Source organism: Simochromis diagramma, unplaced genomic scaffold (genome assembly GCF_900408965.1).
Source record: "Simochromis diagramma unplaced genomic scaffold, fSimDia1.1 OVJJ01000216.1, whole genome shotgun sequence".
Taxonomy (NCBI): Eukaryota; Metazoa; Chordata; class Actinopteri; order Cichliformes; family Cichlidae; genus Simochromis; species Simochromis diagramma.
Genome location: NW_024386883.1, coordinates 18976989 through 18991747, shown reverse-complemented (window position 1 = coordinate 18991747; position 14759 = coordinate 18976989). Strand labels below are relative to the sequence as shown.

Here is a 14759-nt window from a genome sequence, read left to right as displayed (position 1 = left end):
GAAAAACCAGTTCTCAGCATGTAGAGGAGGTCTCAATGTGAAAGTCTGCGATCAAGAGACGCCATCGTGAGTGTAAATACAGAAGGTTTGGAACACGGTGCAAACCTTCTGCCTCTGTGCTGTGTACAAACTCAGACGAGGCTGTGTTTCCTCTTTCTAAACAAGAGCCTCACAGGCGTCGGAAGAGGAAGAGTCCAACAATACCTCCAGCGGATGGGAGGTTTTCAGTGTGAGGACAATCCTCACGTGTCCTATGTGTGTTTTTGGTGTTTGAGGGAGGCGGCATCAGCATGCGAGGCTGTGTTTATTGCTTCTGGGGTGTGTACGGCTTTGGGTTTACTTTGTGTGCTCCTGAGTGTGCGCAGTTTCATCGGAGTCCCGCCGTGGAGGCTTCGCTTCTGGTATTTCCGATGCAGCAGGACAGGAAGCAAGCCGCTGTCGTGAACTGTGGCCTCCTCCTCTGAGCGATGCGCTCTGAACCTGTCACTGCGTTTCTGACATTTGCCTGACCGTGTATATCCGCTGCACAACATTAAGCGCCAAAGAGATTATTAACCATCAAAATGAGTGATGGGGTTTCAGTTTCTTTCTGCATCTGGTGAGATGTGCTAAAAGAAATGCCTGGGCCACCTTAAATGTGTGTCCTGCATTCACTGCAAACCCCTGGAGGAGCACAGGTGTTTTTGCCCTGGTCTCTGTCTCTGCTGCTGACTTTATGAAGCCTTATCCACTGCAGTGGACCAAAACAATGTCAGATAACTTCGTTAAACATGCTTCAGATCACATCAAAACCACACGTACAGTTCCACTACACAACCACGTATGATTATAATCACAGTAAACGCACGTCTGTCTCCATCCAACTGAAGTACCAGTGTGAATGCGAGCATCTGTCCTGCTAAGCTTAAATCCTGGTTTCTTCTTCTTTGGTGGAGGTAAACACTCTTTGTTTGAACTGTTTGACTTGGCAGGAGTACATCCAACCTCAAACATGGTCAATTTATTAGGAATCTGATTAAAGCTGCTCTTCATTAGCGCTTACGAGCCATTTGAGAGTGTGAAGTAATGGGCCGTCCACACAATGAAAAAAATAGTCTGGCAGTACACATAGCAGAGTTTTTGTGTCCCTGCTTGCCTGTTATGTTTAAATTCTGCTGCTTTATTTGTGCAAATGATCCTCATCTGGATACAGATTTGCTGCGAGTAAATTAGCTTCATTTGTGCATCCTTTTGGTTTTATATCAGCTGTTTAGTATCTTTGGAGAGTGACTGAGTGAGAATGCCATACATATGAATTTATCTGCAAAGGAGAAATAAAATAATAGAAATAGATACAAATAGAAACAGAACCTACAATTTAATTTAGCATGAATGCTAAAGATTCAGAGATGTTTCCAGAAGGTTTTGTGTTAAGTGGTCTGTAGCTGCTTCGCCTCTTTGTTCCAGCATGCACTCAAGATAACACTGTAGACTGTATATAGAAGATGGATGTAGCTATTGTGTCTCACCTGTTGCTTAATAAAGTCCTGCTGTGAAGCCTCGAGCTATCATTGAGAGTGCAAAGGGCTCAGTTTCTTATTACACCCTGCAGCATCGACTTAACTTTCACCCTTTAAAACCTTAACAAGAACCTTTTTTTACAATATGGCCATAATGTGTCATTCAGTGTGACCTCAAACTAGCAAGACTATAAAATCACCAGGAACGTGTTTACTCAGGTCATAAATAAAGTGATAATTTTCCAAATTACCAAAATTCATTCATTCAATTCAGGCCCCTCTTCTGTGGAACCAGCTTCCACTTTGGATTCAGGAGACAGACACTATCTCTACTTTTAAGATTAGGCTTCAAACTTTCCTTTTTGCTAAAGCATATAGTTAGGGCTGGACCAGGTGACCCTGAATCCTCCCTTAGTTATGCTGCAATAGACGTAGGCTGCCGGGGGATTCCCATGATGCACTCACTGTGTGTTAACAGACCTCTCTGCATTGAATCATATCTGTTATTAATCTCTGTCTCTCTTCCACAGCATGTCTTTATCCTGTCTTCCTTCTATCACCTCATCTGGTCGCAGCAGATGGCCCCGCCCCTTCTGGGTTCTGCCGGAGGTTTCTTCCTTCCCACTGTCGCCAAACTGTTTGCTCATAGGGGGTCATATGATTGTTGGGTTTTTCTCTGTATCTATTATTGTAGGATCTACTGTACAATATAAGGCGCCTTGAGGCGACTGTTGTTGTGATTTGGCGCTGTATAAATAAAATTGAATTGAATATCAAACTGGAAACCAGAGGCCATTAGAATAAATTATACATGATCTACCTAGACATTTGTCCTTTTAGACATCCAATACAAAAATGTAACTACCTCACCATTTCTAATAGATACATGAATTTTGTACTGGGTGGCATGAATGAACTAGCGAGGGCTAACAGAGAAGTATTATCTCCTCATTATTTCATACTAAATGAAGCAGACATAATATCTGAGTTGATTTGGAGGATTGAAAAACAAAATAACCATATCACACAGAAACAGTGGAAACTTTGGGAGTGCCCAAATAACCAATCTGGTACATTTTTAAAAAGAATGAATGCTCTGACCATTTAAAGTAACGAAGGCAGCTAAAGAAGATGATCACAGAATTATTTCCATGTTTAAGAGAAACAACTTTACAACATCTAACCAAGTCAAGAACACTGTAGGTGTGTCATTTACAAAGTCAACAATCACCTTCATTAATGTAAATGCACAGTTTTTATACGAAGGTGCAAACCTCTGGTTACACTGCAGAACATGAAGGCCAGGTTAGACCGATGAAACCAGATGAAACAATAAAACAAGCAGCAGCTGCTGTAATGGACTGACAGATCATCTAAATGTCATTTCCATGGTTTCTAGACTTCAGGCAGTCATTGACTGGCCTCCCTACAGAATATAAGTTGGAAACACTTAGTATTAAATCCACATCCTTTCTTGCGTAACCTGTTGAGAATTTAAGAGGGAACCAGCTTTACCTAGGCAGTGTGTCAGTCAATTAATAGCATTAATAGCAAACTCACTGTAACTCATGTACAAACTCATGTACATGCAAAACTACCAAAAAAACATGTTTCTGTTCAACAAATTATTGACCCAACTGTACCTGCAGTGAAGATGTTATTTAAAAAACGCCTAAGCCACAGAAGAGGAAGGACTGAATCTAATTAAAGTATTTCCTGATGCATATAGAGGTAAACTTAAAAGAAAACCAATACCTAGGATTTACCAAAGATGCAATCAGACAGAGATTGTCCAAATAAAGAAGATAGCGCTAGAATAAGAAGACTAGTTAAATGTATTGAGAGTGCAGCCCAAAACCTCAAGCTCAGGTCTATGAAGTGAAATCTCCTGGAAAAATCTATTAAAGGCTTTAATATCTCCAAACATAAAGCATGTGGGTTAACGTTGGTGCTGATCATGTTCGTGTTTTCTTTGGGGACTCTCCTGCTTGCTCTTGAAGTATTTTAGTGATATATTATTTGGGGGATGTGCAGATTTAACTCAAACTTCAGTAAGTCGAAGTCTGTCGTCTGAATTGCCTTTACATAGTTTTGTGTCTGCATGCGGCCTTAAGCACAGTTAGCATTAACAAGGACTCCAGCACATTTAAAATTAGGAGGAAAATACCAGAAACACAAAAGAAGAGAGTGAAGTGTGGTGGCCATTACAGACGAAAGCTGTTTTGTTAACCAAATGCCCATTCAGCTCCCTCTCCACAATGCGGTTGATATAACAAGCAGAAATGGCCGTTTGGGGATTTACTTGATGGATTGCTTTTCTTCTTGCCATCTTGTTATCGTCTTCTAGAGCTCATCTGTATTTCCATGCTAAAACTCAAACATTATCATGCTGTCAGCTGCCGTTTCTTTTTGATGAATTCTCAGCCGGCTGCACCTGTTTGGACGTAAAGCTGGGATCTGAAGCATCCTGCGTGCCCGGGGAAACTCAACAGCGGGACTAAAAAGTTGTGCCATGAAGTGTAATTGTTGCTAGGAAATGCATACAAAAACTGGCTGTGAAGTTCAGCAGTGCAACAGGCCCCTTTATCCCATGTGGACGCCCCACGGCTGACCTTTCCAACTTTATTTGTTGTCACGCTGCTATAAATAAAGTGTTCTCTGTTGTTTTGTTCTGGCCGGTGGAAGAAAAGCCTGGGGACACTGCCAAGGGTCAGCAGAGCCCCTGGCACCATGTGCAGGGATGTTATTACCAGCCTTTCAGTGAGGATATTGTTCCAAAATTCCTCTAAACACCAAGTGTGGCAGTTGGCTCCGGCTGGCACCATGTTTGACATCTTCCTCTGACAAAAGTCCAAGTTTGGAGACTTGTCAGGGCAAAGATGCTAAGCACGAAGCCACAGTGGGCAGTTTGTGTTCCCAAAAACAGAAGATTAGGAGGAAAAAGCTAAAAAAAAAGTGTGGGTTCTTTATCCCATCCATCAAATTTCTACTTCTTCTCCCTGGCCACCACCGTCCAGGTCTTCCAGAGGGATACCGAGAAGTTCCTAAACCAGTATTTTAGTTGTCTCCTTCCCTCACCGAGCCGTCCAGGAGGCATCTTGGCGTTTTTAGATGAAGAGTAGTGGTTGAGCTCTCACCTGAGCCCAGATCGCCTTCATAAGAAGCTCATTTCTGCTGCTTGTATCCTCCATCTCCTCAATTCCTTCTGACACCAGGGTAGGAATATAGATCTGCCACTAAATGGACAGCGTCACATTCACCCTCAGCTCCCTTTATCTTTCACATCAACTCTCCAACATGCATGTGGCTGCACAGTTCTGTTATCCGGGTGTCCTGAATAGGTAAAAAGTCGATATGACCTTGTTGATTTTGAGGCTAAAGGCCAAACGAGGACGCTGTTAAAGTGTAAGAGAGCAGGTATAGATATAGATCAGGCAGAAACACTCATGTAGAAAATACTGTATAAGACTATTAACAAGAGTTCCTACAGATAAATGAGGGCTTGTTGTTGACTTCAGAGCCATGAATGGAAACTTGTGTCCGGTGAAGGTCACTGTTAGAGGTCTGAGTGTTCCCGTCAGGAAGTCCCACACCAACAACAGCTTTACCATCTCTGATGCCCAAAATCTGTCAGCACCTTCATCTGGAACACAACACCTGAAAAAGACACCTAACCTTCAGTGTCACGGCCGAAACGGCATCCGATGGGGTTCGCATCACAGGCGGCTTTTATTATGAAAGCTATTGTGTCATCTGCTTTCTATAACATTAAATAATAACTGCATATTGAGTTTCACAATTTCAAACCAACAGGGCGAACAGAGCGTGGTGTTTCCACAAAAAATAAATAAAAGACATAAAAACGCTGCCGCAAAATTATGAATAATTCACGTGTTGAGGAAAAGACACTAAAATGGCAGAAGACAAAGTGCAGGGAATAGTGCCATCGGCTTCTGTAGAGCCCACCATGCAGCTCCAGAGAGAGGTGAAGCTGTAATTAACCCAGTGCTATAAACTGAATCCTGATAGTCGAAAATGGCTCTTCATCAATGCACCCATTTGTACTTTGATGTTTTTGCAAACCTTTGTTTACAGAATTATCACAGTTAAATGTGTAAACTTGACCCGACCAAAAAACAAACCCGGGTTTAAACCAGTCCTAAATCTTCACAGCGCAGAAGTATGAACACCGCAAGATCACAACGACAAAGTTTTATTGTTCAACAAGGATGTGGTGGACTTCCTTTCCCGTTAGCTGTGGCATCAAAATAAGTTCATGAACCTGGAACGCGGTGGCTGTCCTCACTGGACATTATACTGGACACAAAGCGTTTTTCCCGGGGATCGTGGGTGCAGACCACCACCAATTCAGCTGGTTTCACAAATAAATGCATAAAAACTATTAAAATCATCATGAATGTTGAACTCTGGCCAAAGTTTATGCTTCCTGTCAAATTAGTCAAATTACATGTAAAACCAGCATGTCCTCACAAGTGGCTCTGGGATTTCCTCCCTTTGCACTCTGACTTACATCTGGGTGTGCTTGTGTTGGTGTGGGTATATTTAGAAGCATTGTGCTTGTTCGTGTCATCCCAACAGTCCTTGGGGTGGTTATTACCCAAAAAGAAAATCCCCATCAAATTAACAGTAATTACAAGTCTGAAAAACATTTAAAAAAAGAAAGAAAAAAAGAGGAAAAAAATGAAAAATTTATGAGAATAAAACTTGTGTGACTGAAAAAAGAAACGTTGGCACAAAATTTAGAAGACAAAATGAGACATTTATGAGGTGAAAACAGCAGAATCAGCGTGTCCAACCTGGTGCTAGCGACACAAATTCATTTTTTTAAAAAATTAGGTTAAAAATGTAGAAAATGTGAGACTGTCCAGTTAATGTTTCCTGGAATTTACTTCATTTCTAAAGATAAAATCCAGATTTTCCATAAAGTGTAAAACAGCGTGTTCGTATTAATGGCTCTGGGATTTCCTCCCTCTGATTTCTCAATCTGCTGGTGTTGGCACACATATATTTAGACGCATTGTGTTTGTGTGTTTTCATCTAAACACTCATCATCAACTTGACAGTAAAATTTTGCTTTGATGTCTGATTTCTATTTATAGGAGCTGATTGTTTTCTCTGAAATGTGTTGCAAGAACAACAAATATGATCACACACTGGAAAAATACTGGAAACACACCGGCTCATTCCCCGGCACGGGCACCGAAAACACCGGGGAACCTTTTGTGTAACATTAAGCAACATTTCTTTTGGTGAAAAAAAACAAAAACAAAAAACTTTTTTAAATTAAAGTTTTAAAGTTATGAGAAAAATTTATGAGAAAAGATTTACAAGCATATTTTAAAACAAAAGAAGATAAATAGATGAGAAACAAATGGTAAATTAATGAGTAAAAAGGAAACAAAAAAACCCAAAAGAAAAAAAAACGTCTATGAGAAGAAAGTGGTAGACCAATTTAAAAAACTGCCAATTTATGAGAAACACTACTCATAGAAAAATGAGAGAAAATGACACATTTATCAGTAAGAATGTAAGATTACATCATGCTTGTGCTGCACTTTGTAGATGGTTAAACTGATTTATTCCAATAAAGTCTGTTAGAAAAAGAAACTGTATTAATGAAACTGTCCTATTAAAAAGGACTAAAGCTAAAACTGGACTGCCAAAGCTGTAGTTCCTCTAATGTCCACTTGGGGCTTCCCATCAGTCCGTACCCACAGACGCCCATTTAAAATGATCACGTTTACAACCTGCTACAAAAACAGTTTGTGTCTCTAAAGATCTCTATAGATAATTTGTTCCTTTGTGCCAACTGTACAAGTCACCCACTTAACTGTATTTAGTCTTTAGGGTGTGGTTACAGTTACAGTTGGATGCAGCTGAATCCTAGTTTATCCAACTATAGGTGCCAGAAAACACCTGCATTTCAAGCCAACGTTCAACATTTCCAGCCAATCAAATGATGTTATTTGTTGTTGCTGCACACACATCACCATGGATACACGATGCACGGACCTCACAGTGGGTTTCTCCATTTGTGTTTTTTGTAATTGGTGATATAAAACTGTATGCAAACACAATTAAAAAGCACCCTAAAGGTTTTGTCATTGCACCAGTGTTCCCTTCAAAAACCAGTTATGTGCTTGAAGTCTTCACCGTGTGCTTATAAATAACGGACCTGGGAGGCAGTGACCACAGAGCACCCTCACTACGTGCTTCTCAGCCTACATTCCTCGAGGTCTCCTATGGGGACGCCGCCATCCACACCTCAGAGACTCTGTAGCGTGACTGCAGGAAGTCCCCGCCCAGAACGCTGTGGTACGCAGGACGATACAGCCTTTTGTAGCGCTCGTGTTCGCCTGCTCAGGAAATCACGCTGTGATTAAGCGGCCCTTCCTGAGTGGCTGCGTGATTGCCTGTCTGTCTGCCTATTATGCTGTCCGACTGTTTGTCTCTGCAGTAATGCGACTGTCTGCTCGCCTGTCTCAACTGTCCTCTCGCCCATATGTCTGATTACCTGTCCGTCCTGGCTGCTCACTTTATTACGCCCGCCTCATTCTGCTTAGCTGTAAAAGAGCAATAAGTAAGATTTTCTCTTTTTTTCACTGCAGCACAGAATCCCCATCTGCAGAGGGTTGATAGAGTTTGGATCAATACGAGTGACTAAACAACTATTCCTTCAGCTGCTCAGATTTCTGGCTGCAGTCTGTATCACAGGGAGCGCTCTCTGTCTAGACACTAAATTACTTAATACCCCTTTAACTCCAGAGAAACCAATACGTTCGAGGAAATCTTAAATAAAATGTGTAAATACAGTTGTTTTGTGCAGAGAGCCACTGAGGACACAACGGTCAGGTCTGCACAAACTTTACCGTAACTTTACAATTTGAATTACATAAAAAGAAATCTGTGAAACCTCAGCAAACATAAACAGGTCTGTAGCCCCTTTAGCAGGATGGTCCCTTCTTCTATTGGCAGCTGTAAAGATCTTTCCTGCTTTATTATGTGTCAGCTACTTAAAGGTACTTTTAGCAGTGAACCTCTCTGAATAGACTATGTGCGCATTAGCGTATGCTACCTCCGGTGGGGAAACTCCTCTGGAGCGCTTTGTTTCTGGTGTGATAGTCGCGCCTTGTTTACAGTCGGGTTTTCCAAAACAAGTCAACCAAATGGATGAATCAAGCAGCCATTTACATTTCTCAAGACGTCTTGGGCATTTACCAAATATATCTGTAGATGATCTTCATCGACTTGTCGATCATTTTTCCCCCACGCCTCAGAGCAAAAGAGAGAAAGGATTCAAATTTGATATTTTTCAGTATTTGTATAATTTTGGAGGTAAGTCCCAACATATCCTTCATAAATACTAATATATAGAGACGCTTACCAGCATTTTTATTTATATCCTGTGACTTTTTTTCACGGTTTGTTGACATGCTGTGTAGGTGTGTACATGACTGGCTAATATCGACATAACTGGGGAAACATCTGGCTTTGACTGATGTTCACCTGTAGTTTGAATGCTGAACATTTGCCCAGCGATCGGTGTTTTCATCCTCCGTGTTGTCATTCTCGGTTGCCATAGCCACGGTATCAACAGGTCAAGGGCGGCGTTCCCAAACTCCGGGTCGCTCTGTCTTTTTATTTAAAATTATTCCAGTGGAATAACGATGGAACAACTTTCGGCCAAAGACAACGTTTCCCAGAGGAAGACACGAAGATTTCTCCATTCTCAAAATACCGAGTACACACCAGAGCTGGTCGTAACTGTGAAGCCGTCCCTTCAGATTTTTATCAGCCATTGTGCGTGCAATTCTGGATCCTTTGGAAAAGGAGTGGAAACTTAACATCTTGTTAAATCTCCCCCCAGCAGTACACACCGGGACACAGCGGGACACAGCAATGGCGAGTGTCCAAACCTTCTGCTCTTTGTAACTTAACGTGATGTTTCCGTTTTCGTGTTTTGGACATGATTTTGGAGTCCTTCTTCGCAGTAGCGATTAACCGCAAAATAAAGCTACTGGAAATGTACAACTCTACATCCGGTCTTAGTCTATTTAACCTGCAGCTTTCACCACCAGGGGGCGGTGTTTTACCCTCCTTGTCCACACTAAAATAAATAAAGTGTTTTTAAAGACTTTTCCAAAGGACATTTTATGGTACAAAGTGGTATTACACTAAAGTACATCTGATGTCTCAATCTACATCCATGTTGTTATACTTTCTGTGTTCCAGTATGGCGTACTGCTTTACTGGATCTTTTAGTAGGTCACTGATTTTTTTGAACCCTAACGTGGTTTGCCAGTCCGTAGAACAGACCGTCATCTCCTGGTGGCCAGTAGTCCCACAACTGAAGTTGCAAGGCACCAATGCAAAGGTGCCTTCTGCGTAACAGTGGCCTGCTTTTCATAGGTAGCAGCTGACTGAAAGCTGTCATGTGACACCATTGAATGAGTCTCTGTCGTCTGAATCATCCAATAGTTCAGCAGAGAAAATTCTTCAGCTTTTTTCTCAAAGCTTCCCGAGCAGAGGTTTATTTTACAATATATCCAATAACAAAAGATTAATATATGCTCCACACATCACATTAAATATGGATGATCCACCAAACTGAAGCAACAAAATGTCTCGCTGCTCAGCAGCATATAACTCTCCTTTGTCTTTCTTCGGTTTCTGAAACTTAACTCCTCTCCACATTCATCTCCAAACTTCTAATCACTCTACTGGCGGACGATTTCTCCAGCACCGTCCCCTCCTGGGGCCCATAAACCTTTGATGGGAACAATGACTGATAACTCGGGAACAAGAAAAAATTAGGCCGCTGCGTTATTGATGATTCACAATCTAGTTCCGAGGTGTTAATAGGGAGCCGTATTTAAACTGCCAATGTTTAATATACACTTCCTGCAGTTGCACTAAATCTGCTGCAGCTTTTTTTGGTTTGGGAGGGGTGTTAATGGAAGAAGCGGAGGGGCAGGTAAAACTTGGCCGCCTGCCCAGGGGACTTTTGGATTTTCTTAGTACTTTGAAGTGACCTGGATATACAGCTTGTGGATAACTCTTTCACTCTCAATCTCTCTTTTAATCTCTCTCCGTTAGTCCCTCGTAGGGTTTTATTTTTCTCTGTTTTTCAGTCTTTCTGTTTTACTCAAGATCACTATCTGTCTGCTTCTTTTGTCGTTTCACTTTTCTCATGCTCCCTCCCTTTGCACATCTCCTACTCCCTTTTGTCTTGCTGGTTGAACTGTTAAAGGAACACTCCACCCAAATCCCGACTTTGAAAATCAGACTCTGATCTATAGGAGGTGGCTCTGAGTGCTGTAGTCCCACAGCAGTCACGATGGCATCCACCGGTGTCCCAGTTTCATGGTGAAAAGGAGTTTTAAATATCCGCATGAAGTAATCAGAACACAAACACGGCATAATGAACTTCCACTCATTCCCTCTGTCCTCAGTAGTTCCCAATACTCAGCATTTCACTGACATGTGGCTAAATGTGCAGCTATGATGGGTATTTACTTACATTTAAGCCAAAAATATATGTACTTTACAGCTGCAGGGGGAAAATCACCTAAAGTATCAAAACTGTTATGTTGTATTATCATATGTACTTGCACAACTAAAGTACACCTCCTTACACCAAAGTTGACTTGGATGTGAAAAAGCTCACAGGCTGTTGTGCCATTACTGTAAAAAACAAATATATATATATCTCTGCTTTGTGCCATCAGATGAGTTACTGGTGACTAAGACGCATTACAGAGGCTGATCGCTAAGGAAAAATGTGTATTTCCGGACAAGTTGCCAGTGTTTTCTGGTTGTCTGATTAATGCTGTCGCTGTAATCTGAACTTGGTGTGGAAGATGCTGACTTGTCAGCAAATACTCACAAACTTCTGGCTGAGTGACGCTGAACCTTTAAAAAGAGCGACCTTTTCTTTGAAGGTGATTGGTTTTCTTTTCTGGTTTGTGTCACGCTTGGTGAGTGTTTGCAGACAAGTCAATGGAAACTAGCTTGAATTCTTGGCAACCAAAGCAATCACAAAAGGCTTTTGGTGCAGCATTATACACCTCACCTGGTACCATTGACCTCCAGGAACCACTTGGCAACATTGCTCACTACCCTACCTGGGCTTGTGGTTGCCAGATGGTCATTGACTGGACTCTAGCCATGTGGAACTTCATCTCAAGTCAAGGGGTTATTTTCAGGCCAGTATCATTGTTAATAGCAGTGACCACGCCCAGTGCTGTTGACCAACACTGTGCTGCTGCTGGCTAAAGAAAAAGAAAGAGCAGAGGAGGAAGGCATGTTAGCGGGATGTAGTGAAGGAGGGTTAGTGTGACAGAACAGGATGCTAGAGACAGAATGAGACATAAGAAGATGAACTGCTTTGTCTCGGAAAGAGAGCAGCTGAAAGAATAAGGAGAAGAAATATAGTTAAAGATGGCGCCCGTCAGAACCACATGGATGAATTTGGAAACAAAATATGTTTATTGTGAATAAAATTGTAGCTCAGAGGTATGTGATGGTACCTTAACTCTGACCAAAGTACATTGAAGGCTGACACACTACCTGCACATTCACCACCCTGACCTTCACACACACCTTTCTGCATTGGACATAAATCTCAGGTTTACTGAGAGAATTGCAAGACTCAACTTTTTAGTGTTTGAACTCTTTCAGTTTCAGGTTAGAAGAGGATACACACCCACGTTTGTGAGACGAGCACTGCTTGGGTATTAAGGATGTGATTACGGAAACATTTGGCAATAATTATAATATAGGCAGAGAAGGGTTTCTGGCACAGCTTCAGCCGTTCCACAAGAGAAAGTTTATTACAAATAATATGTTCAGTATATTTTACGATGTTCCTAATGAGGGCCGTAAGCCGAAAGCTTTAATTTCATAGCAAGAACGTTGTTCTGTAAATGACCCGAACCCTATTTTCACAATTTTTCTTGTACTTTTCTTGTTTCCATTTGTGGTCAGTCACTTGTCATAGACATTTTTCTGGACTTTTTTGGGATCAGATCTCTTTTCTAACATGTTGTTTGTTTTTAGCCATTTTCTGTCTCATTTTGTGTTGTTTTTTTTAATGCTTCTGTTTTCATTTTGTGTTTTTTAGTTGCTTATAGTCTCCCTTAATGTTCTGTTTATGTGTCTCTCACAGTTATTTTTCAACTTATTATATTCATTTTCTAATGATTTTATATCTTTTAATATTCATCAGTTTTATTTCTTTGTTTGTTTGTATCATTTTTGAGTATTTTCTAACTGTTTTGGGTGTTTTTGTAGTCATTCTGTAGCTGTAGATTTTTTCTTTTGCTGTTCGCCTGTCTCTCTTCGTGGTCATTTTGCATTTTTGTTTTCATTTTGATCCATTTTTGCTTTTGTAGTCATGATGGATCTTTTTAAGATTATTTTTTTAACCTTTTTTCTGTCTTTCAGATGTCATCTACTTGTAAAAAAAGATTTTTTTTGTTTTTCTAGTGATGCTAGCATACAAGCTAAGGTTAGCTAGCTAGCTACTACAGTAGGTACAAAGCAGCTTCACTGACAAGCTAACTAACTAACATTAACTAACATTAACTAGAAAAAAGCCAGTTTTCCCTAATAGAAGTGACTGCTTGATTGATTAAATGCTAAACATTAATGTTCAATCAATGGAGAGATTGTTTGACTTACGCTAGCATGTCTGCTAACTCAGATGATGTCGGTGGCTAGTTGGTCTAAACTCCTGGGGCTAAACTGGTAACTTGGCTGGACATTTATCTGCACAGGGCTCTCTATCTGTGTCCCAAAGCTTTCTCAGCTTAAGAGTTTTGGTTACATCCACTAAAACTAGCTCTATAGTCTTTAAATATGTGCTTTTTTTTTTTTAGGTTAATTTAAATGCCTTACTGGATGGAGGTAGTTCTAAGTCTGACTGTACAGTATATCTGTGTTTGACCTGAAATGATGAATCACACAGCTATAAGTGCTAATCACTTCTCCAAAAGTCATCAGCAGTAATGAGTAATCAGTAAACTCTGTCTGCTTCCTGTCGCTGGGTATTTTCTCTCTGCTGATTTGATTTTTGTTCATTTCTTTCTCTTCTGTCTCCATCCAACACCACATGAAATAGCAGTCTAGTCATAAGAGTTCAGCGGGTGCTAAAGGTGAAAGATTTGATAATTACTCCTTACATATTAGTAATTCATTATGTCGATGTATTAATGCGTACCCTGAAATTACTGAGGGCATTATCCTGAAGTAGACCTGGGCTAAAAAAAGATCAGGTTATCCAGATATAGTGTCCAAATTTGAATCCAACTCACGACAGATGTAAGTGGTCTCCAGCTGATTCATATGCTTTGGTATGCCTTGCTCATTTCCTGGACTCGGTCCTGAAGTCCATCATTAACAGCCCCCCCCCCCCCGTCATGTGCAAGAAGGTCCTAAGAAGGAACTAAATTATGCTGGGAACGGGGATACAATTCAGAGACCAGATGTTCTGTGTAAAATATTTACGTTTTCATGTTGTACAGAGTGCTTTACTAAACCTTTTCCCCTCGAATTCCACACATGAATTCCCATTCGTTCCCTTGACCTGCTCTTCGTAACGGTCTCTCTATTAAGTGATAAAATATGTTGACTATAAGTGCCCTCATTTCCTGATGAGATACGATGTGATTGGGTTTAGAAACAAGAACGACCTGATTAGGGAGCAAAGAAACATGCATTCACTGGTAGGAGACAAACACCAGTTTCCTGTGTGGCTCTAAAGCAACACCATACTGTTTCCTCTTCATTCCCAGTGGACGAGAATCATGATTCCCGGTGCTGCTCGAGGGCTTTTTAGTGTAAAAAAAAAGAAAGAAGAAGAAGCTGTTTTTAGGGGGATTTTCTGAATTGTTTTATTCCACTTAGAAGTTCAGTCTGCTGATGCCTTGCTGGATAATGCCACACTGGATGTTATTTTAGCTCTTTCTGTTTACTCTTTGTTGGCTTGAGCTGTGACGTGGTCGTTGCCAGCAGTATTATTTATATTTTCACATGTTTGAGAGGATTACAGTCCTTTTCATTTATGCACTGTGCTGGGCTGGCATGAAAACACAGAGTTCGATGGTCTTTTGTGGGACTAGATTTTTACATATTTGAACAAGCAGATTTTATTTTAAGTTAGCGTAACTGTTGTGAGTTGCTGGCTGCTGCCTCGTACTGACAGGTAGCAGACTGCCACCAGCTGGTGGATCCACCAGC

The 14759-nt window shown here is 41.0% G+C and overlaps 1 protein-coding gene across 2 annotated transcripts in view; it reads right to left on the bottom strand.

The window, feature by feature from the left end:
- The window catches only part of si:dkeyp-23e4.3 (rho GTPase-activating protein 7), a 100689-nt gene that overhangs the window by 36011 nt on the left and 49919 nt on the right, over positions 1-14759 (bottom strand). The gene's annotated exons all lie outside the window — the stretch shown is intronic.